This window comes from Rattus norvegicus, chromosome 16, assembly GCF_021556685.1.
Source record: "Rattus norvegicus strain SHRSP/BbbUtx chromosome 16, alternate assembly SHRSP_T2T, whole genome shotgun sequence".
Taxonomy (NCBI): Eukaryota; Metazoa; Chordata; class Mammalia; order Rodentia; family Muridae; genus Rattus; species Rattus norvegicus.
The window spans coordinates 19,556,321-19,574,991 of record NC_141549.1 but is presented as its reverse complement, the minus strand read 5'-3'; the positions used below and the strand labels follow the sequence as shown (position 1 = coordinate 19,574,991).

Genomic DNA, 18,671 nt, shown 5'->3' with positions numbered 1-18,671 from the left:
AGAGGAAGAGAGAAGGGGAGGCTAAGATTCAGTTGCAGCGGGTTGGGGGTTTACCTCAGTGGTAGAGCACTTGCCTAGCAAGCACAAGGCCCTGGGTTCGGTCCCCAGCTCTGAAAAAAAGAAAAAGTATTTAAAAAAAAAGATTCAGTTGCAGCTAAAGAGATAAGCCAGTGACTAGCAAGCTCAAGGTCCTTGGTTCTCAGCAGCATAAAAGAAGAACCAAAGAACCATCTAGATGGGGATACAGGCTGGCCATCCTGACAGCAGAGAGGCTGAGGCAGTCTAGACTAGAAAAGTGAGTTCAAAGCCAGCTTGGGTAACTTAAGACAATGTCAGGTCTCTCAAGAAATTCCTTTTCCCAAAGTCTGGCATTTAGACAGCCCTGTTTCAAAATAAAAAAGAAAGCTAAAACTAGGTTAGTGCTAGAGGGCAGTGGGCTGGCCATTCATGTGGAGGCCCTAAGATCTTTTTCCACTATAGAGAGCTGAGAAAGTCCTGGGTGAATGTGTAAAGAGTGGATGAAGTCCTCAGTGGATGTATATTGTTGGCATGGGCACAGCCACATGAAGGAGCCAATGCCCCAGAAGCCATGGGAATTGATAAAACCTTCTCCCAGGGTTAGGTTAGAGGGATGGCAAAGCCTACCTCTGGTTCCAGTTTAAATGCTGGCAGTGTTTTCGAAAACTAGCGCATACATCTTCCTCCTCTGGGTTGCAAATGAGACTGCTCCCCTATTGAACCTCCTACCCAGACTAGCTAACTCCACCCCTCTGTGCTATACAAAAGAAACACCCAAAGGTGCCAGGTTGTTATACAGTAGATGACCTTAATCGGAACAAGCACAGCCCACCTGATCCCAGCTTGTCTGTCTGTTCTTTCCTCATTCTTTCAACATCCCAGTCAGGTTTTCAGGATCAAGGCATACAGAATAAGGCATCCCCATATGAGGGGAGAGGAGAAGAGAATGAAGGAAGAAATGAAAAACAGGAAGGTTGGGTCACATAGGAAAAGCTAAGCCCTTCTCTAATGATGTGACATTTGAAGAAGTTCCTATCAGATGAATTATGGAAAGCATTCCGGGTATCCAGAATTTTATATCTATTTAACAAAAAAATAAGTAAAACCACTAGTGGTAGGGCCAGGCTACTGTTCATTAATAAAGTAGACATCATGCTGGGCATGGGTGAAGAACTAGGTTCTATCCCCAGAACCAAGAAAATAAAAATAGGGCTGGTAACAGAACATGACAGCACATGACTGTAGACCCAGCTGTTCGAGAGGAGGGAAGATCATTTAACTCAAGAGCCTGAGAATAGGAGATAAAACTCAGGGGGTCCAACCCCAGCACTACAGATAAATAATAAATTCAAGAGTCTGAGACCAGCTGGTTAGAGTAACTCACACTTATAATTCTGGGAATATATATATGTATGCATGTATTTCCTGGCATGTGTCCCATGTGTAAAAGCCAAAAAAGAGTATGTGTACTACCTAGTTTTATGTCAGCTCAACACAATCTAGGTTAATCTGAGTGAAGAAAAACTCAATTGAGAAAAGGCCTCCATAAGACTGGGTTTAGGCAAATCTCTAGGGCATTTTCTCAATTACTGATTGATGAGGGAGGGTTCAGCCCATTGTGGGGAGGGCCATCCCTGTGCTGTGGTCCTGGGCTCTGTAAGAAAGCAGGCTGAGTAATCAATATGGAGCAAGCCAGTAAGCAGCATCCCTCCATGGCCTCTGCATCAGCTCCTGCCTCCAGTTCTTGCCCTATGTGAGTTCCTGTCTTGCCATTAATGCTAATAGTGTAAGCATTAATGTAAGAAGTGTAAGGTAAATAAACCCTTTCCTCCCCAAGCTGCTTTGGTCATGGTGTTTTATCATAGTAATAGTAACCCTGACTAAGACAGTATTGGATCCCCTAGAACTGGAGTTACAGATGATAGTGAGCTGCCATGAAGGTACTGGAAACCAGACCTGGATCCCCTGGAAAAGCAGTAAGTATTCTTTTTTTGTTTTTAACTTATTTTTAGGGGTTGGGGATTTAGCTCAGTGGTAGAGCGCTTGCCTAGGAAGCACAAGGCCCTGGGTTCGGTCCCCAGCTCCGAAAAAAAAAGAACCAAAAAAAAAAAAAAAAAAAAAAAAAAAAAAAAAAAAAAACCCGGGCTGGAGAGATGGCTCAGCAGTTAAGAGCACCCGACTGCTCTTCCAGAGGTCATGAGTTCAATTCCCAGCAACCACATGGTGGCTCACAACCATCTGTAAAGAGATCTGATGCCCTCTTCTGGTGTATCTGAAGACAGCTACAGTGTACTTATATATAATAAATAAAATAAATCTTAAAAAAAAAAAAACAAACAAAAAAACAAACAAACAAACAAACAAAAACCTTATTTTTATTTTTATATGCATTGGTGTTTTGACTGCATGCTTGTCTGTATGAGGGGTTTGGAATCCCTGGAACTGGAGTTACAGTTGTGAGCTGTCATGTGGGTGCCAGGAATTGCTGGTCCTCTGGAATAACACCTCCCTGGTAGCCCCTCAAAAGGTAACCTGGTGATATCACAACAGGACACCAGTGCTCTGGTTGTCCACCCTGTCCCATAGGGTCTCTGGGTTTGTGGGTACATGCCATTTCACAAAGAAGGATTTTCAGTGCTTAAATTGGGGTGTAAGAACTAAGTCTGCACAGAGTTCTCAGAGTGCACAGAAAATAAAGAGGAAGCTAGTATCCACTCACAGGCAACAGGAACCAAGAGATGGGAGCTAGTCACAAGCACAGTGACTGGACTTGTTCATAGCCACTTCCAGGGTGGGCCTTTCTCTCCATCTCCCAAATCGTGTTAAGAGGAAGGAAAACAGAAAAAGGCCTATCAGGAACTCCTTTACAGTCCTCTTTCTACTCCCCTCACACACTCCACTTCTGTTCTCTAAATGAGAACCCACCTGCTTTCTGACTCCAGCCCTGACACAGTCCATACTTAAGGGAAACAAATATCTGTCCAATCACTGACCTGGGTAGATTAACATCAAGCCTGAGACTTCCAGCCTCACCCCAGAACAACAATGTCAAAACGGCACCTTCCTATTCAGATAGAACAGAGTGACATCAGGGTAAAGGGAACCTCATGCACTTTTTTTTTTTTTTTTTGGTTCTTTTTAGGAGCTGGGAATCGAACCCAGGGCCTTGCGCTTCCTAGGCAAGCGCTCTACCACTGAGCTAAATCCCCAACCCCACCTCATGTACTCTTAACTTTACAATACATGACAAGGCAGGCAGTTACTGGAACCCTCACCTTCCCCAGGTAATCAGCAACAGCCAAGGGGCTCAGGTAGTAGAATCCTCAATCAGCACACACAAAACCTTGTGTTCTGTCCCTGGGACTGCCATAGTGCGTGTCTGGCATCCCAGCCCTGAGAAGGAAGAGGCAAAAGGAGCAGCAGTTCAAGCTTCCCCGGGACTCCATAGTGAGTTTGGGTCAGAGATTCTGTGTCAGATGATAATGTCTAGTAATCTTCCTTGTCTGAATTTCTTAATATTTTTTAAATACTTTTGGGGGGTTTAGACAGGGTCATACTATGTAAAACAGGATGGCCTCAAACTGAGAGATCAATCTACCTCTGTCTCCCAAGTACCAGGATTAATGTGTACACTACCAAACCCATGTCTGTCTATAGGATACCCAAGGAGGCCAGTAGTGAGTGTTGGATCTGAGGTTATAGGTGGCTGTAAACAACCTAAGTATTAGGAACTGAGCTTGAATCTTCTAGAAGAGCAGCAAGCAATCTTAAGCATCAGGCCATCTCTCCAGCCCTGATTTTTTTTTTTTTTTATTTCAAGCTAATAGGGTAGTGCCCACTATAATCTCAGAACTGTAGATATAAGACAGAACTGTGAGAGTTTAAAGCCAGCCAAGGATGGTGGTAATCCCAAAGGTTCCTGAATTCCAAGGGTAATAGCAAGAACCTCAGAAGAAGGAAAAGAGGGTTGGGGATTTAGCTCAGTGGTAGAGCGCAAGGCCCTGGGTTCAGTCCCCAGCTCCGAAAAAAAGAATAAAAAAAAAAAAAAAAAAAAGAAGAAGGGAAAGAAAAAAAGAAAAAACTGGGCTGGAGAGATGGCTCAGAGGTTAAGAGCACTAACTGTTGTTCCAGAGGTCCTGAGTTCAATTCCCAGCAACCACATGGCGGCTCACAACCATCTGTAATGGGATCAGATGCCCTCTTTTGGTGTGTCTGAAAACAGCTACAGTATATTCATATAAATAAAATAAACTAATTAAAAACAACAAAAAACAAACAAACAAACAAACAAAAAACCACTAGGTAGTCCTACAGTCCCAGCTACAGTGGGAAATCAGTTGAGCCCAGGATTTGAAAATCAACCTGGGCAACAAAGGAAGATTTTGTACCCTGTAGTCAAAAGGGGACAGAGACAGAAAGATGGAGTCCCAGGCAGCCTGAGTAACACAGCAGGACCCTGTCTCAAAAAATTAATGAAAGCAAGTAAGAAGGTACAAGTAGGAAAGTAGCTATATCTCTTGGGGCTTGCCTAACATGAGCAGTTCTCTGGGTTCCACACTCAGCACCACCAAAAAAAGGAAAAAAGCTTCAGTGTGAAAAAGACTTTACTTGCTCTTAACTACTTTCTTTTTTTTTTCTTTTTTTTTTTTCGGAGCTGGGGAAGTGCTAGGCAAGCGCTCTACCACTGGGCTAAATCCCCAACCCCTAGCTCTTAACTACTTTAATACCTCTGCCTAAAGGGATGCCATAGAACTCAAACACACAGCATGATGGTTTCCACAGGTTCAAAGCTGAGCATTCTGCTCTCACTGACTACCCCAGATTCTCTGGTTTCTCAGCCAGTTACCATGAATCAACCACTGCCAAAAGCCATCATAAACCTTGCAAATGCCACAGAGCCTCCTGGCCTCTGTTTCCAGGGAAGAAACAGAAGCTAGGCGAGGAAGTTAGAGAAGCAGTGAGGTTTCATCTTGAAACCTCCCAGAAATAGACACTCAGGCTCCCAATGAGACTGGCTGCAGCATCAAGGGGTAACCTCCAGGAAATCCCATGGTGTTGAGGCTTGTCTCCTTGTCTGCAGCTGGGCTGGCAGCTCAGTGAAAGCCACCATTCTGCTCACTTCCGAACTGGTGAGACCCAGGGCTCACTTCAGGCAGGCAAACACTCTTGAGATTTTTGCCGGCATGGGAAGTTACATCAAGCAATAAACGCCACACTTCCAATTTTTAAATTCAAACTAAGTTAAGTATTTGTTTGAGACAAGGTCTCCCAGCCTCTTGTATCTCATTCAAGCATCAAACTTTCTATGTAGCCAATAACTCCTGATCCCCTTGCATCAGTTACACTGAGTTTAAACTGTGCTGAGGACTGAATCTAGGGTTTGTGCATGCTCTGCAGTTACATCACCAGACCTACATTATTTTTTAATAGCAGGAGGGTGGGGGAGTGGCAGGATGGCTCAGTGGGTCTTGCTGCCCCAAGCCTAACAATCTGAGCTCATCCTCTGGGCCCACATAGCAGAAAAGGGCAGACTGGGGGCTGGGGAATTAGCTCAGTGGTAGAGCGCTTACCTAGGAAGCGCAAGGCCCTGGGTTCGGTCCCCAGCTCCGAAAAAAAAGAACTAAAAAAAAAAAAAAAAAAAGAAAGAAAGAAAAGGGCAGACTGCTGATACTCAGATTCTGACTTCCACGCACATGCCATGGCATGCACTAAACACCCACACACATACAGAATAAATAAGTAAATAAATGAACACATACAAAAATAACTTTTTGAAAGGCATTCCTGAGGTTGGAGTTGATGGTTCAATTCCCAGCAACTAACAAAAATCTGTAACTCTATTTCTAGTGGATCCTAAACCCTCTTCTGGCCTTCTTGGGTACCAGGAACACATGTGGTACAGATAAGCCAAACATCCATGTGACGGCTATTTTTGGTTGTCAACTTGACTACAATGCAGAAATGAACAGCGTACCTGTAAGAGATTTTTTTTCCTGGTTTGAAGTGGGTGAATCCATTTCTAATCTGGACCTTTGAGAGAAGGCATATGCCATGCCTTTGATCCTAATTTTTGGTGTTCGGCTTTTTTTTCCCCCCAGAGCTGAGGACCGAACCCAGGGCCTTAAGCTTGCTAGGCAAGCGCTCTACCACTGAGCTAAATCCTCAACCCCTTGATCCTGATTTTTTTTTTTTTTTTTTTTTTGGTTCTTTTTTTCCGGAGCTGGGGACCGAACCCAGGGCCTTGCGCTTCCTAGGCAAGCGCTCTACCACTGAGCTAAATCCCCAGCCCCTTGATCCTGAATTTTTAAAGTGGGCAGACTCGCCTTTAATCTGGGCCTCACCCTCGGCTGGGAACCTATATAAGGACAATGGAAGAAGAGCTTTTGCGCTTTGCTTGCTGGCACATCCATTCCTTCACTGGCACTGGAGCTCCCTTCAAGACTCCAGCACATACTGAAGAGCAGCCGAGACACCCAGTCTTGTTGACTGAGCAGCCACTGGCTTCTTACACTTTTGATTCCCAGCCAGCGTTGTCGGACTATCTGGACTGCAGCCAGATATAGAGAGGGGTGGGGGGGAAATTCATTCTATAAGCTTTGTTACTCTAGAGAATCCTAATGCAACCCATACACATAAATCTGCTTTTAAATAATTAATATTGAAGCAGGGTCTCTATGCAGCTGTGGTTATCTAGGAACTTACTCCATATACCAGGTTGGCCTCAAACTCAGGGCTGCCTGCCTCTGTCTCTCAAGTTCTAGAATTAATGGTGTGTGGTACCACATCCAGTGACATATACCACTCCAGAAGCAGAGGCAAGCAGATCTCTGTGAGTACCAGGCTAGCTAAGGATATAGTGAGACCCTATATCATTCAACAAATCACCAATCAATCAATAAATATATAAATATAATTTAAAATATTTTAAATGGTGCTAGAGATGTAGTTCAATAGTAACACTACTTGCTTAGTGAGACTGAGAGCCTAAGACCTCATCCTTAGAACCTCAATAAATAAATAAAAACACTTTATTTTCTTGACAACCTGAGGTTAATCCTTGGGACCTACATGGTGGAAGAAGAGGAGTTACTGAAAAAGTTGTCCTCTGACTATATGCCCTCCCACAACAGCTAAATGTGTGTAATTTAAATAAAATAAATCCACCTTATTGATGGCAAACAGAAACCTGCCATAGCAGCTCATTTTTTGTGGGAGAACAGAGAGTAAGAACGCTCATTATATTGCCAAGGCTGAATTTACAATCCCCCTGCCTCAGTCTCCCAAGTGCTGGCTAGAACACTTCCTTAATTACTCATGTAACCTTTACAGGCCAGTTTATAAGGAATCTATCCATACTCTGTGATATATCACAAAGGGTGGGATTGCAAACAGGGCCAGGCCATGACACTGGACATTACAAATAACACCTCATTCATTAGACTTCCACCCCATACAGTAGTCATTTCCCAGTTCCCAAAGAGGCTCCTTATTTCTTATCCTCAGCATCCCACAGGGAACAAATACCCCAGTGCTGTCTGCAGCAGGAAGGAAACCCTGACTTCCCTGGCTATTTCAGCTATATAAATCAACATTTCCTTGGCTGGAGCAGGACAGGGGCAATATTTGGACCCACATGCATGCATTTCAGCACTGCCCGATAGCCACGTCATATTTGATAAATAAAAGTACCTAGATCGGGGTTGGGGATTTAGCTCAGTGGTAGAGCACTTGCCTAGCAAGTGCAAGGCCCTGGGTTCGGTCCCCAGCTCAAAAAAAAAAAAAAAAAGTACCTAGACCAATACTGGTTCTACCTACCCAAGGCTTTTTTTTATTGCTGTAAAGATCCTTAAAATGGAAAAAAATTTGAAAATTTTCCTGTTAGATAAATAGATACAGTGGAGGGGCTACCCATTCAACAGCAACATTTGTGGCTCAAGAGACAGTGTAATTTCAGGAGAAGAGTGAATTCCCTAAGTTGATTATACACACGCGTGTACGCGTGTACACGTGTACACGCGTACATGCACACGCGTGCGTGTACACGCTTTTTAATTAAATAAATAAAAATAAGCTAGCTTACATAATGACTCATGCCTGCAGTTCCAGCACTAGAGAGGCTAAGGCAGAATTGCCATGTGTTTGAGTCCAACCTGGATGACACAGTAAGCCCCTGTCTTCCAGTCCTAAAATCTAGGTTCAAAATGCCAGGCATGGTGAAGAACCCTCTAATCCCAGCACTGGAGAGGTGAACATAGGCACATCCCTGGGGCTCCCTGGCCAACCAAACAACCCTACTGTGACCAGTGAAAAACCCCATCTGAAATAAATAAAAATTGTTTTTAATGTATCAAACCAAAACCCTTTTCAAAGTTTAAGATTAGTAGACATTACTTAAAATGTTAAAAGACTCAAGAGGCAGAGACAGGCAGATCTCTGAGTTTGAGGTCAGTTTGGTCTTCAAAGTGAGTTAGTTCCAGGATAGCCAGAACTACACAAAGAAACACCCTCAGGGAAGGGGAGCTTAAAAGTCAAGTCAAGCCAGGCATGACTTTAATACCAGCACTTAGGAGGCAGAGGTAGTCAAGGCTGGTCAGGTCTACAGATTAATACCCTGTTTACACAGATAAAATGACAAACTGACAGACAATCCTAATTTTATGTGAGACACTGCCTCCCCCTCCCATAAAAAAAGGCCAAAGTCACTAAACATACTGTTAGACTTCTGTAATTCCAGCATTAAGGAAGTAGACACAAAAGGATCAGTGATGAAGGGCATTCTGGGCTAGGTGTGGAGTTTAGAGTCAGCTTGAGCTATAAAAGACTGACTTGTTTCCAACATTGGAGGGCCTGGTTCAGATTTTTCACTCATTATTTCCCCCCTGGGTTTTATCCATCTGTTGCCACACTATTCACCCACCATGATTATAGAGCTTTCACTAATTACTAAGAAAAAAAAATCCACTAAAAAAAGTATCCCATGTGGGCATGGAGACACATGCCTGTAATCTCCACCCTCAGGAGACAGAAGGTTCCTAAGTTAGAGGATCATGAGGCCAGTCTGGGCTACGTAGTGAGTACCTATCCCAAAAAGCAGAGATGAGGATGCATGCAACTGTCCTGCCCTCTCATTCCCAATCCACCTTCTCCTAGTTTCCTCTCAGCCCCAGGACTGGGGTTAGCATCGCAACTCTCTAGAGCTAGATCCCAGAGCTCAGATGACTTCCAGTCTCCTCCTGGGCAGTAAGCCTTACAACGGGTCTTCTTAAAGTACTATTATTATGTGTAGTTAAGTGCCTTTGTACAACACTTTCCCAGTCTTTTGTTCCCAAATCTGTCTGATCCATTATCACGAAAAAGGTTCATTTTTCAAGTTCTGTAACTTACCAGGTAACTGCTCCACATCCTATACTGTTTCAAAACGGGACAGGGTACTTTAAGATTGCAGCTCACCTACTTTTTGGCTTCCCACAATTCTTCTAGTTCATTATCTTCTATTTTGCCTCCGGTCTAATTAGTTATGCATCTCTCTACTTGCCCTTCACTCACAAATTACCCCATTTGACGGAAGGAGATGCCAAGGCCAAAGCAAACACAAGTGCCTGCCACATGGCAAATCTTTCTCACATCTGGTAACAGAACACAGAAAAACTGAAAAACTCCCAACATTTGTTTCTCTCTGAGGATATTTAGCTTGGCAGAATGTTTTCTGGTCTGGGAGTCCAGGCCAGGGCCCTAACTTCATGAGCATCATAAGCAACCTGTGCTGATCATCTAGTAGTCTACTACCTCAGGTTCACTCCTTCCCTCAAGTTATGAGCACCTCCTGGCAGCAGGCCGGTCTTCACTTTCACTCACAGCAGTGTACTCCAATCTTTAGTAGCAGTGTACTCCAATCTTTAGTAACATGCTGGGTTTGTGCTATAACTTGGTAAACCACACAACTAGGACAAAGAAGCCCCTTAAAGCATCAAAAGGGAAACCTCCAAAAAGGAGGTATTATCCTGCTATGATATGGGTGTAGTTTAAGACCCCCCCAACCCCCAACAACAGAGACCACAACTGTGCTGTTATTAGGTGAGAAAGCCAAGTATGGTAGCATTGGTCTTTCATCCCAACACTGGGAAGATGGGAAGCAAGAGGATCAGCAGTTTGAGGCTGGTCTTGGTACAGAGCAAGCATGACTCCAGAGGCTACATGAGACCTTGTCTCAACCATGCCCTTCCCCAAAAAATGAGAGTAGAAATTTTTTTTTCTTTTTCTTTTTTTTTTTTTTTTTTTTGGAGCTGGGGACGGAACCCAGGGCCTTGCGCTTGCTAGGCAAGCGCTCTACCACTGAGCTAAATCCCCAACCCCGAGAATAGAAATTTAACCAGGCTATATGCTGTTTAGACACGAGTCCATATTTGTTGCTCAGGAGTCTGAGGCAGAAGGATTCCAAGATCAAGGCCTTTCTGAGCTAGAATGAGCTTCAAGGTCAGAATGAACAACAAACATATCAAGATTCTATCTCACAACTACAATAGAAAATTGGGGGTGTATGTGTGGAGAGATGGCTCTGTAGTTTAGAATACTAACTGATCTTTCAGAGGACCCAGGTTCAGCTTCCAGAACCACCCAGTAGCTCACAACCACCTCCATATCCAGTTTTAGGAATTCAACACCCTCTTTTGAATATATATCAATGTGATCCACACTAACAGGCAGGCAAAATACCATATTCATAAAATTAAAAAAGTTAAAATGAGGGGTTGGGGATTTAGCTCAGTGGTAGAGCGCTTGCCTAGGAAGCGCAAGGCCCTGGGTTCGGTCCCCAGCTCCGAAAAAAAAAAAAAAAAAAAAGAACAAAAAAAAAAAAAAGTTAAAATGCTTAAAAAATATTTAAAGACTGAGAATACAGCTCAGTGCAGTTCAATGGTAAAAAAGCACTTGCTTAACACACATGAGTCTGGGTACAATGGCAAATATAAGGGTTAGCTTTAGAATAGAATCAATCCTTAGGGTGAAGCCCCCTTGGCTAATCTGTTAACCTTTTTTTTTTTTTTTAAACAGATTTATTTATTTATTATATATAAGTACACTGCCACTGTCTTCAGATACACCAGAAGAGGGCATCAGATCTCATTACAGATGGTTGTGAGCCACCATGTGGTTGCTGGGAATTGAACTCAGGACCTCTGGAAGAGCAGCCAGTGCTCTTAACCACTGAGCCATCTCTCCAGCCCCCTGTTAACCTTTTTTAAGAGAGGGCTGGAGATATGGCTCAGTGGCTAAGAGCACTGACTGCTCTTCTAGAGGTTCTCAGTTCAATTCCCAGCAACCACATGGTGGGTCACAACCATCTGTAATGGGATCTAATGACCTCTTCTGGTCTGTCTGAAGAAAGAGACAGTGTACTCACATATAAACAATAAATCTTAAAAAAACAACAACAACAAAAAAAGGGTATGCATTAAAAAAAAGAGGGGGAATAGAAAGATGGCTCAGCAGTTAGGAGCACTTACTGCTCTTACACAGAACCCAAGCTCATTTCCCAATACCCACAGTTCCAGAGGATCCAACTCCCTTTTCTGATGCACTCCAATTTATATACAAATGAGACACACATAGATAAACATTTAAAAAAGAAAGAAAGAAAGAAAAGAAAAAGCTGGGCATAGTGGCATATCTTTAATCCCAGCAGAGGCAAGCCATCTCTGGGTTCAAGACAAGTCTGGTCTACAGAGTGAGTTCTGGAACAGCCAGGGTTATACAGAGAAACCCTGTCATTCATTCATTCATTCATTCATTCATAGTAGACAGATAGATAGACAGATGTACATGTATACATACATAACAATAAAAGAGTACAGGTGTGCATACATAGTTACACACTAATAGCTTTCTCCTTGTCTCTTGACATAACACCCTGTGCCATCTCAGCAGTCAATAAACCTCTTTATAAAGTAGCCTGACTCAATTATTTTGTTACAGTAACAAACAGGAAACAATTCTCACTTCAAAGTCAGCACTTACCTCTTTTTTTGAACACTGTATGAGCTGGGTTTTCTTTCAAGTGATAAATATATACATGTAGATCTCATCCCAGGACACCCTAAGTCCCAAGCTCCTCACCATCTCTCCTCTTCACTAAGAGCAAGGACCTACTGATGACCAGCAAGAAGCAATGGAAAGCAACAGGTCTGCAGCAGCCTCCTGCCTGGACTTGACTACCCCAAGAGCTGAGGACCCAGGAAACTCTCCAACTGCTTCTCCACAGAAGAAAATAGCTCGAGTTGAAACTTGTGTCCACATGGTCCACTGACAGATTTAGAACTCAAATTATAGCCTCAGCAGAAGTCTTCACAAAAGATTCAAATTAAGGAAGACCAAGATGGAAAAGGAACAGGGAAAGACTGTGTTAAATCAAACTTGAAAGAAAAGTAAAAGGTTGAGCTGAACCGAGAAAGGGACACAACTTGTTGCAAGGCTAAAAGCAAACAGCTCACCCACTTTGGTGTTCTGCTCAGGCCAGCTCTCTTGGTTCCCAGCCTGAAACCAGCCTGTGGGACTCGAAGCGGTTAGGACTTACTCAGATTTCAAACTGAGTTCATTTCTGTCCTGTGGACCATCTCTCAATGCCAGCATTCATTTCCTTAGGCTCCTGAGAGCTCTGCCTTGGCAAAGCAGATAAAATTAGCTACTGCAGTGACTTGGAATCCAGGGTGGGCCACTAAAAAAATACATAAGAGATTTGTAAACACCATGGAAAACCTTCCTTTGGGCCAGGTCAAAGTCACCTAAAACTTACTGAAATGTAGTTAACTCCACTGTCTCTTGCCCCCTTTGCACCTTTTCCAGACCTAAGATGACCCGTTTCCTGCTTTTGTCCTTTCAAACCAAGGTCACAACCTGGGGCTCCTCTTTTGATCAAGAAGTAAATCAGAGGCTCAACGCAGCAGGAAGCCTTGAAAGAGCAAAGGAGTGCTTTCTTTTCTTCAGGAAGGGAAGGTCCTATGTCTGTGAGGACTGAGGAACAGGACAGGAAGTAACATACATAAGGCTTGACCTTGTGATAAAAGGGAGACAATGTTTCTGCCTTGTCTCTCAGTGCCCACAGTCTTCTGACACTGGCCTCGGATATCAGGAAAATGTAATAAAGTTTGGGACATTGCCCACCTAAAATGCCAGCACTTAAGAGGCTAAGGCAGGAGGACTATCAAAAGTTTGAGAGCAGAGTGACCTACATGACAAGACCCTGACTCAAAAAAAAGAAAGTTGGGGGTTGGGGATTTAGCTCAGTGGTAGAGCGCTTGCCTAGGAAGCGCAAGGCCCTGGGTTCGGTCCCCAGCTCCGGAAAAAAAAAAAAAAGAACCAAAAAAAAAAAAAGTTGGTATGGTGACTAATGACTTTAATCTCAGTGCTTGAAGAGTCAGAAGCAGGAAGATCAGGTAGAACTCTTGTGAGTTCCAGGCCAACCAGGGCTACATAATAGAGATCTTGTCTCCAAAAATAAAAATATAATTTTTTAAAAAGGGGAAAAAAAACGATAGAAAATAAGAGTAACATACCCACAAACATCCTCAAATCCTAGGACATAGAAAGGCATTAGGGAGGAAAATTTTTGTTTTGCTGTTTTTTGTTTTGCATATTGGTCTCCCAACTTTCCCTCTAGCCACAAAAGTCTCGGTCCTATGAAAGTTAAGATAAAAGTCAAAAAAAAAAAAAAAAATCCAACACTCTGGAAGCTTAAACAAGATGATTCAAGGACAGCCTAGCTACATATATACACGGACACTTTGAGAGCAACCTGGGCTACACAGTGAAAGACCCTGTCTAAAAAATAAAACACAATGATAACGATAACTGAGAAACCCCAAAAATGTCAAGAAAGAAAACTAAACAAAAGAAAACATTTGTAAGTCTTTCCCTTCACAATAGAGACTTGGATATCACACAGAAATAAGAGGAATCTTAAAATCGGTGGCTTCGAGGCTAAATGATGTCTCTCCCACGAAATAAAGGAGGGAAATCTCAAGAAGGGAAAAATCCCAGACAATTAGGTGGGGGAACTCCTATGCTGTAGTACCCCTCAGGAATAAGAGGAATCCACATTGTCTCTTACTAGTAAAAGGGACAGCTAGCTAAAGTGGGGAAAAAAGCCAGGAATAGTGGCTCACACCTATAATGCTATCAGTCTTCAGGCTGAGGCAGGAAGATGACCATGAATTTGTGGCTACCCTGGGTGCAGAGTGAGTTCCAGACCAGCCCCTGTGAGACCCTGCCTCAAAAAAGAAAGAAGGGTGCACGCCTTTCATGCTAGCACTGGAAAAGCAGAGGCAGGTGGATCTGTGAGTTCCAGGCCAGCTTCGTCTACAGAGCAAGGACAGCCAGTGTTGCACAGAGAAACCCTGTCTCTTTGAAAAAAACTCAAGGAAAATCTTGCAGGAAAATCTTAATTCAAGGACAGCCTAATCTGTATAATGTAACAAAACTGAGTCTCAAAAAAATTAGAATTAAGGGGTTGGGTATTTAGCTCAGTGGTAGAGCGCTTGCCTAGCAAACTCAAGGCCCTGGGTTCAGTCCTCAGCTCTGAAAAAAAAAAAAATTAAAATTAAAATTGTGAGAAGACCAGGAATGACACGCGCCTTTAATTCTAGCTCACAAGGGCCTCTGCAGGCAGATCTCTATGAGTTCAAGGCCGCCAGTGACTTACACAGTGAGATACCCTCCCTGCCCTCCAAAAAAAAGGAGCCGTAAGGCTTGCTAAAAAATTAGGAACAGTTCAGAAAAGTGGGGAAAACCTCCAAGGAGCACTTCAGATTTGAGAAAACTTGGAGAAAAAGTCACTCAAAATAAGGGCAGAGGGGCTGGGGATTTAACTCAGTGGTAGAGTGCTTACCTAGGAAGGGCAAGGCCCTGGGTTCGGTCCCCAGCTCCGAAAAAAAGAACCAAAAAAAAAAAAAATAAGGGCAGAAAAGCGGGGTTAGAATTTCAGAGAGGGGATCAGTCCAAAAAAAAAAAAAAAAGTAAAAAACAGAGAAATAACCTCCTTAGAAAATTGTGGGAGGAGGCTCCCTCCCTGAGAGGCAGGGTGATCTCAGAAACATGCTCCGTAGAAGAGGTCCTCTGAAAGAAAGCGTCTCCTAAGGGAAGTGGGACCTTCCTGAGGGAGGCAAGGAATCCCAGAAAGGAAGGGGGGGAGCACTCATCAGACAAAATTTGGCCAAAGATCCTGGAAAAGGGAGGGGAGGTGCTCAAAGAATGACTACGGACCCTCAAAGAGACAGGGTACCTCTGGGAGGTAAGGGTCTCAGAAGTAGGGGCTCCCCTTGGGAACTCAGGAGGTCTGAAATAGGGTTCCTCTCAACAAGGTAGTTGTATAAGAGAGACTCCCCTGAGAGAGTTGAAGGTTTTCTCAAAGAGGTTCTCCCTCACAAGTATGAACAAGGGGTTCATAGGTGGGGTAGAGGGAGGATGCGGATAAACAAGAGTCCCTCAGGTTAGATTCCTCAGAAAAGTTGAATCAGAAAAAGCAGTGCTCCCCTCAGAAAGGGGACACTCTCAGAAACACAGATCCCCCTTTCTAGGGTACTCGCGGAAAGGCAGTAATTCTCTAGAGAAGGAGCACCCTCAGAGAGGTGAGGTCCTATAAAGAAAGGGCACCTTCAGACACTAAGTCCCCTAAAGAAAGGGTGCCCTCAAACAAGGAGTACCCCAGAAAAGGGCACTCTCAGACACGCGGGGCTCCTCCACGGAAAAGGGGAGCTCTCAGAAATAGGGGGCCTTCAGACGCAGCTTCCCTAAAGAGTCCGGTAGGGAAACGCACCAGACCGGCCAAGCGGAAGCCGGGGGAGCCCGGGGCACCGGAAGCCGGGGACCCCGGCAGCGGCGCCTGCCCCGCACTCACCGAAGTTGCTCAGCTCCGCGCGATCCGCAGCTGGGCCCCGGGCCAGCCTCAGGCAGAGCGCTCGGGTCCGGTCCGGTCTCGTCCCACGGCGACGGCTCCCGCGGGTGGCGCCTGAGGCGGCGGCGGCGACAGGACGACGGACGACCGACGGACCGACTGCGCGGGCGGCGCGGGGCGCGCTCAGGCAGCGAGGGTGCGCGTGCGCGCGCCGGGGCGCTGACCCCGGGCGGAAGGAGCTGCCGCGGCGCGCTCGGAGCCGCCGCTCGGTCTCACCGCTCCTTCTCACACTGAAATTGCCCGCTTCACAGCCCGGCTTCCCCGGTTGCTAGGCAGATTTTGCCTCTCACACTTCCGGGTTGAGGCACGTCTCTCCGAGTGGCGGCGGCGCAAGCCAATGAAGTCTGGCCGGGGCGCTCAAGATCCGCACCCCACTGGGGGTGTGGCCAGCCTTAAGACAGACAGTTCGCAGCAGCCAATGAGCGCGTTGGCCGGCTGGCCCTCCGGATCGCGCCGGTGGCTGGGACGGGCCTAGGGGGTGGGCCAGGATGACTGACAGACAAGCATCCAATGGAAGAATGGAGCGGGTTACAGAACCAGTCAACTCGCCATGGGGGTGGGCTTTAGGTTTGGGGCGGGAATGCCGTGAGGGGTGCGGTCTTGGAGGACACGTCAATTCGTGGCCGGCTTGCTTGGGACCTTGGAGGGCGGTTCGACTGGGCCGCTGGGCGGCCAGCAACTGGCTAAGCTGAGGGTTCCCCGCTGTGCTCAGCAGGGGCGCCCCACCCACAATGCACCGGAGGCTGTCGGGCCTGGACAGGCGCCTCTGAGTAGACCTCAAGTGGCTGGTGACCTGGCTTGGTTCCCATAGCCGCTGGGGCTCTTAGGCTCTTCCGTTGGAACCGTGGCCGTGGCCGCCGCCACCTTCTGAAGAGAATCCTGGGACGCGTCCCTGGCCTGTTCGGAGGAGAATCTTTAGGTTCGCGTCGCTGGTCCGGTTCTGAGGACACCGTCGGCGATCTCGGTCTTCACCTACTTTTCTGAGAATTGCCTGGATGAGAACACTTTGGGAGTGGCGGGGTTCAACATCCCTGAATCTCCTGAATACTACTGGAATATGTGCACCTATCCGAATGGAAGCCCTACCCCCAACCCTGTAGCTCTTGTACCGCCACACCTAGAGGAGAATTTTGGGGCTGGAGAGGTCCTAGATTTCCCCTCACCCTTTACTCAAGTTGTAGCCTTTTAACGTTTTTTTCTCCTTCTTTGAGACCTGGCCTCTTTATGTAGCCCCGGCTGGCCTGAAACTTAACAAGTCTCAGATACCTGCCTGCCTCTCTCTGCCTTTGGTGTTCTTTCGTTTTTTACTTCTGTTTGGTTTGGGGGAGGGGCCCTTTATTATTTAGCATTTATTCTATTTATTGGGTTTGATGTGCATGCCATGACAAGCATGTTTAAGACAGAGGACAGCTTGAAGGAGTGAGCCTCCTTTTCTTTTTTTTTTCTTTTTTTTTTTCGGAGCTGGGGATCGAACCCAGGGCCTTGCGGTTGCTAGGCAAGCGCTCTACCACTGAGCTAAATCCCCAACCCCCTCCTTTTCTATTATGTGGGACCAAGAGCTCAAACTCAGGGCCTCAGGCTTGGTGGCAAGAACCTTTACACTTTGAGCTCACTGTTTTGTTTTTGAGACAGGGTCCTAGAGATCTGTGTAGAGCATGCTACCCTCAAACTTAAAAGATCCCCCCTTCTTTTGTCTTTCAAGTGCTGGAATTGGACAGCATGCCGTGCCAAGTCTGCAGGATGCTCTGATATGTTTCCTGTATCCCAGACTAGCCTCAGACTTGCTACTATGTAGCTGAGGATGACCTTCTCCATCTGCACAATTTCTCTGCTAGATAGGAACTTTCCAAAAATCTCTCTGCTCTCTGACCACTTCCAAATAAAGCTAATCTATAATCCCAAACCAGCATATCACTGGGCAAAAGTTGAAGCAAAATTGGTTGCTTTCCTTGTCCACACCAAGTACAGTACCCCAACTGTATGCCAGAAGAAGGTGTCAGCTCCCCTGGGACTGGAGTCACAGACAATTATGAACTGCCTTGTAGGGTCTAGGAATCGAACCTGGGCTAGCAAAGCAGCCAAATGCTCTTAACCTCTGAAGCCATCATTCCAGTTCTGTCCCTTGTTAAACAGGATCTCATGTAGCCCAGGTTAGTCTTAAATATCCTTGAGTTACAAGTAAGACCTTGCTCAGGCTTCTCCATCCCAGGCATGACAAGTATAAGCCTTCACACCCAGCTTCTGCAAGGCTTGTGCTAATCAAGTAGCTCACTAGTGGAGTAGCTTACTAGTGGAGCTTCTTCTGGAGCCTCCTCTTATTTTCCTCGGCAGTGTCGAGTTGTCCAGCCTAGTATTAAACTCCTCTCTGTCTCCATCTTTCATGTGCCAAGATGACAGGAGTGCACTACCATGCCTGACCCCTAATTCATTCCAAAGTCCTTTCCTGATTTACAGCCCTCCCCCAAAGGACCCAGCTTTGTCTAAATAGGTAACCAAATAACCTAGTGAGTCAACGTAATGAAAAAGGCTATGAGGAGAGGGACCTTCAATTCTGAAGATGCGAATGAGGACCTGTGGTTGCCAGTGCTCAGTACAGCAGGCATAGGCAGGTATACAGATAACCAAAGGGAAGGCGAGCCAAGAGGAATGCAAGAAAGGGAAAGACAGACCTATTTATTACACCAGGCAGAACTGTACATTGAAGTGATAC

At 45.4% G+C, this 18,671-nt stretch overlaps 1 protein-coding gene across 16 annotated transcripts in view; it reads right to left on the bottom strand.

The window, feature by feature from the left end:
- Gatad2a (GATA zinc finger domain containing 2A) overlaps window positions 1-16,215 on the bottom strand; it is a 95,944-nt gene extending 79,729 nt beyond the window's left edge. For 12 of the 16 annotated variants that reach the window (NM_001436776.1, NM_001436777.1, NM_001436787.1 and 9 more), the window contains exon 1: window positions 15,905-16,210. The gene's annotated coding sequence lies outside the window, so the exon portion shown is untranslated. Of the gene's footprint in view, window positions 1-15,904 lie in introns of all 16 variants that reach the window. The other 4 variants (XM_087587781.1, XM_087587782.1, XM_087587787.1 and 1 more) reach the window with 1 other exon arrangement.
- Window positions 16,216-18,671: the final 2,456 nt, after the last annotated feature.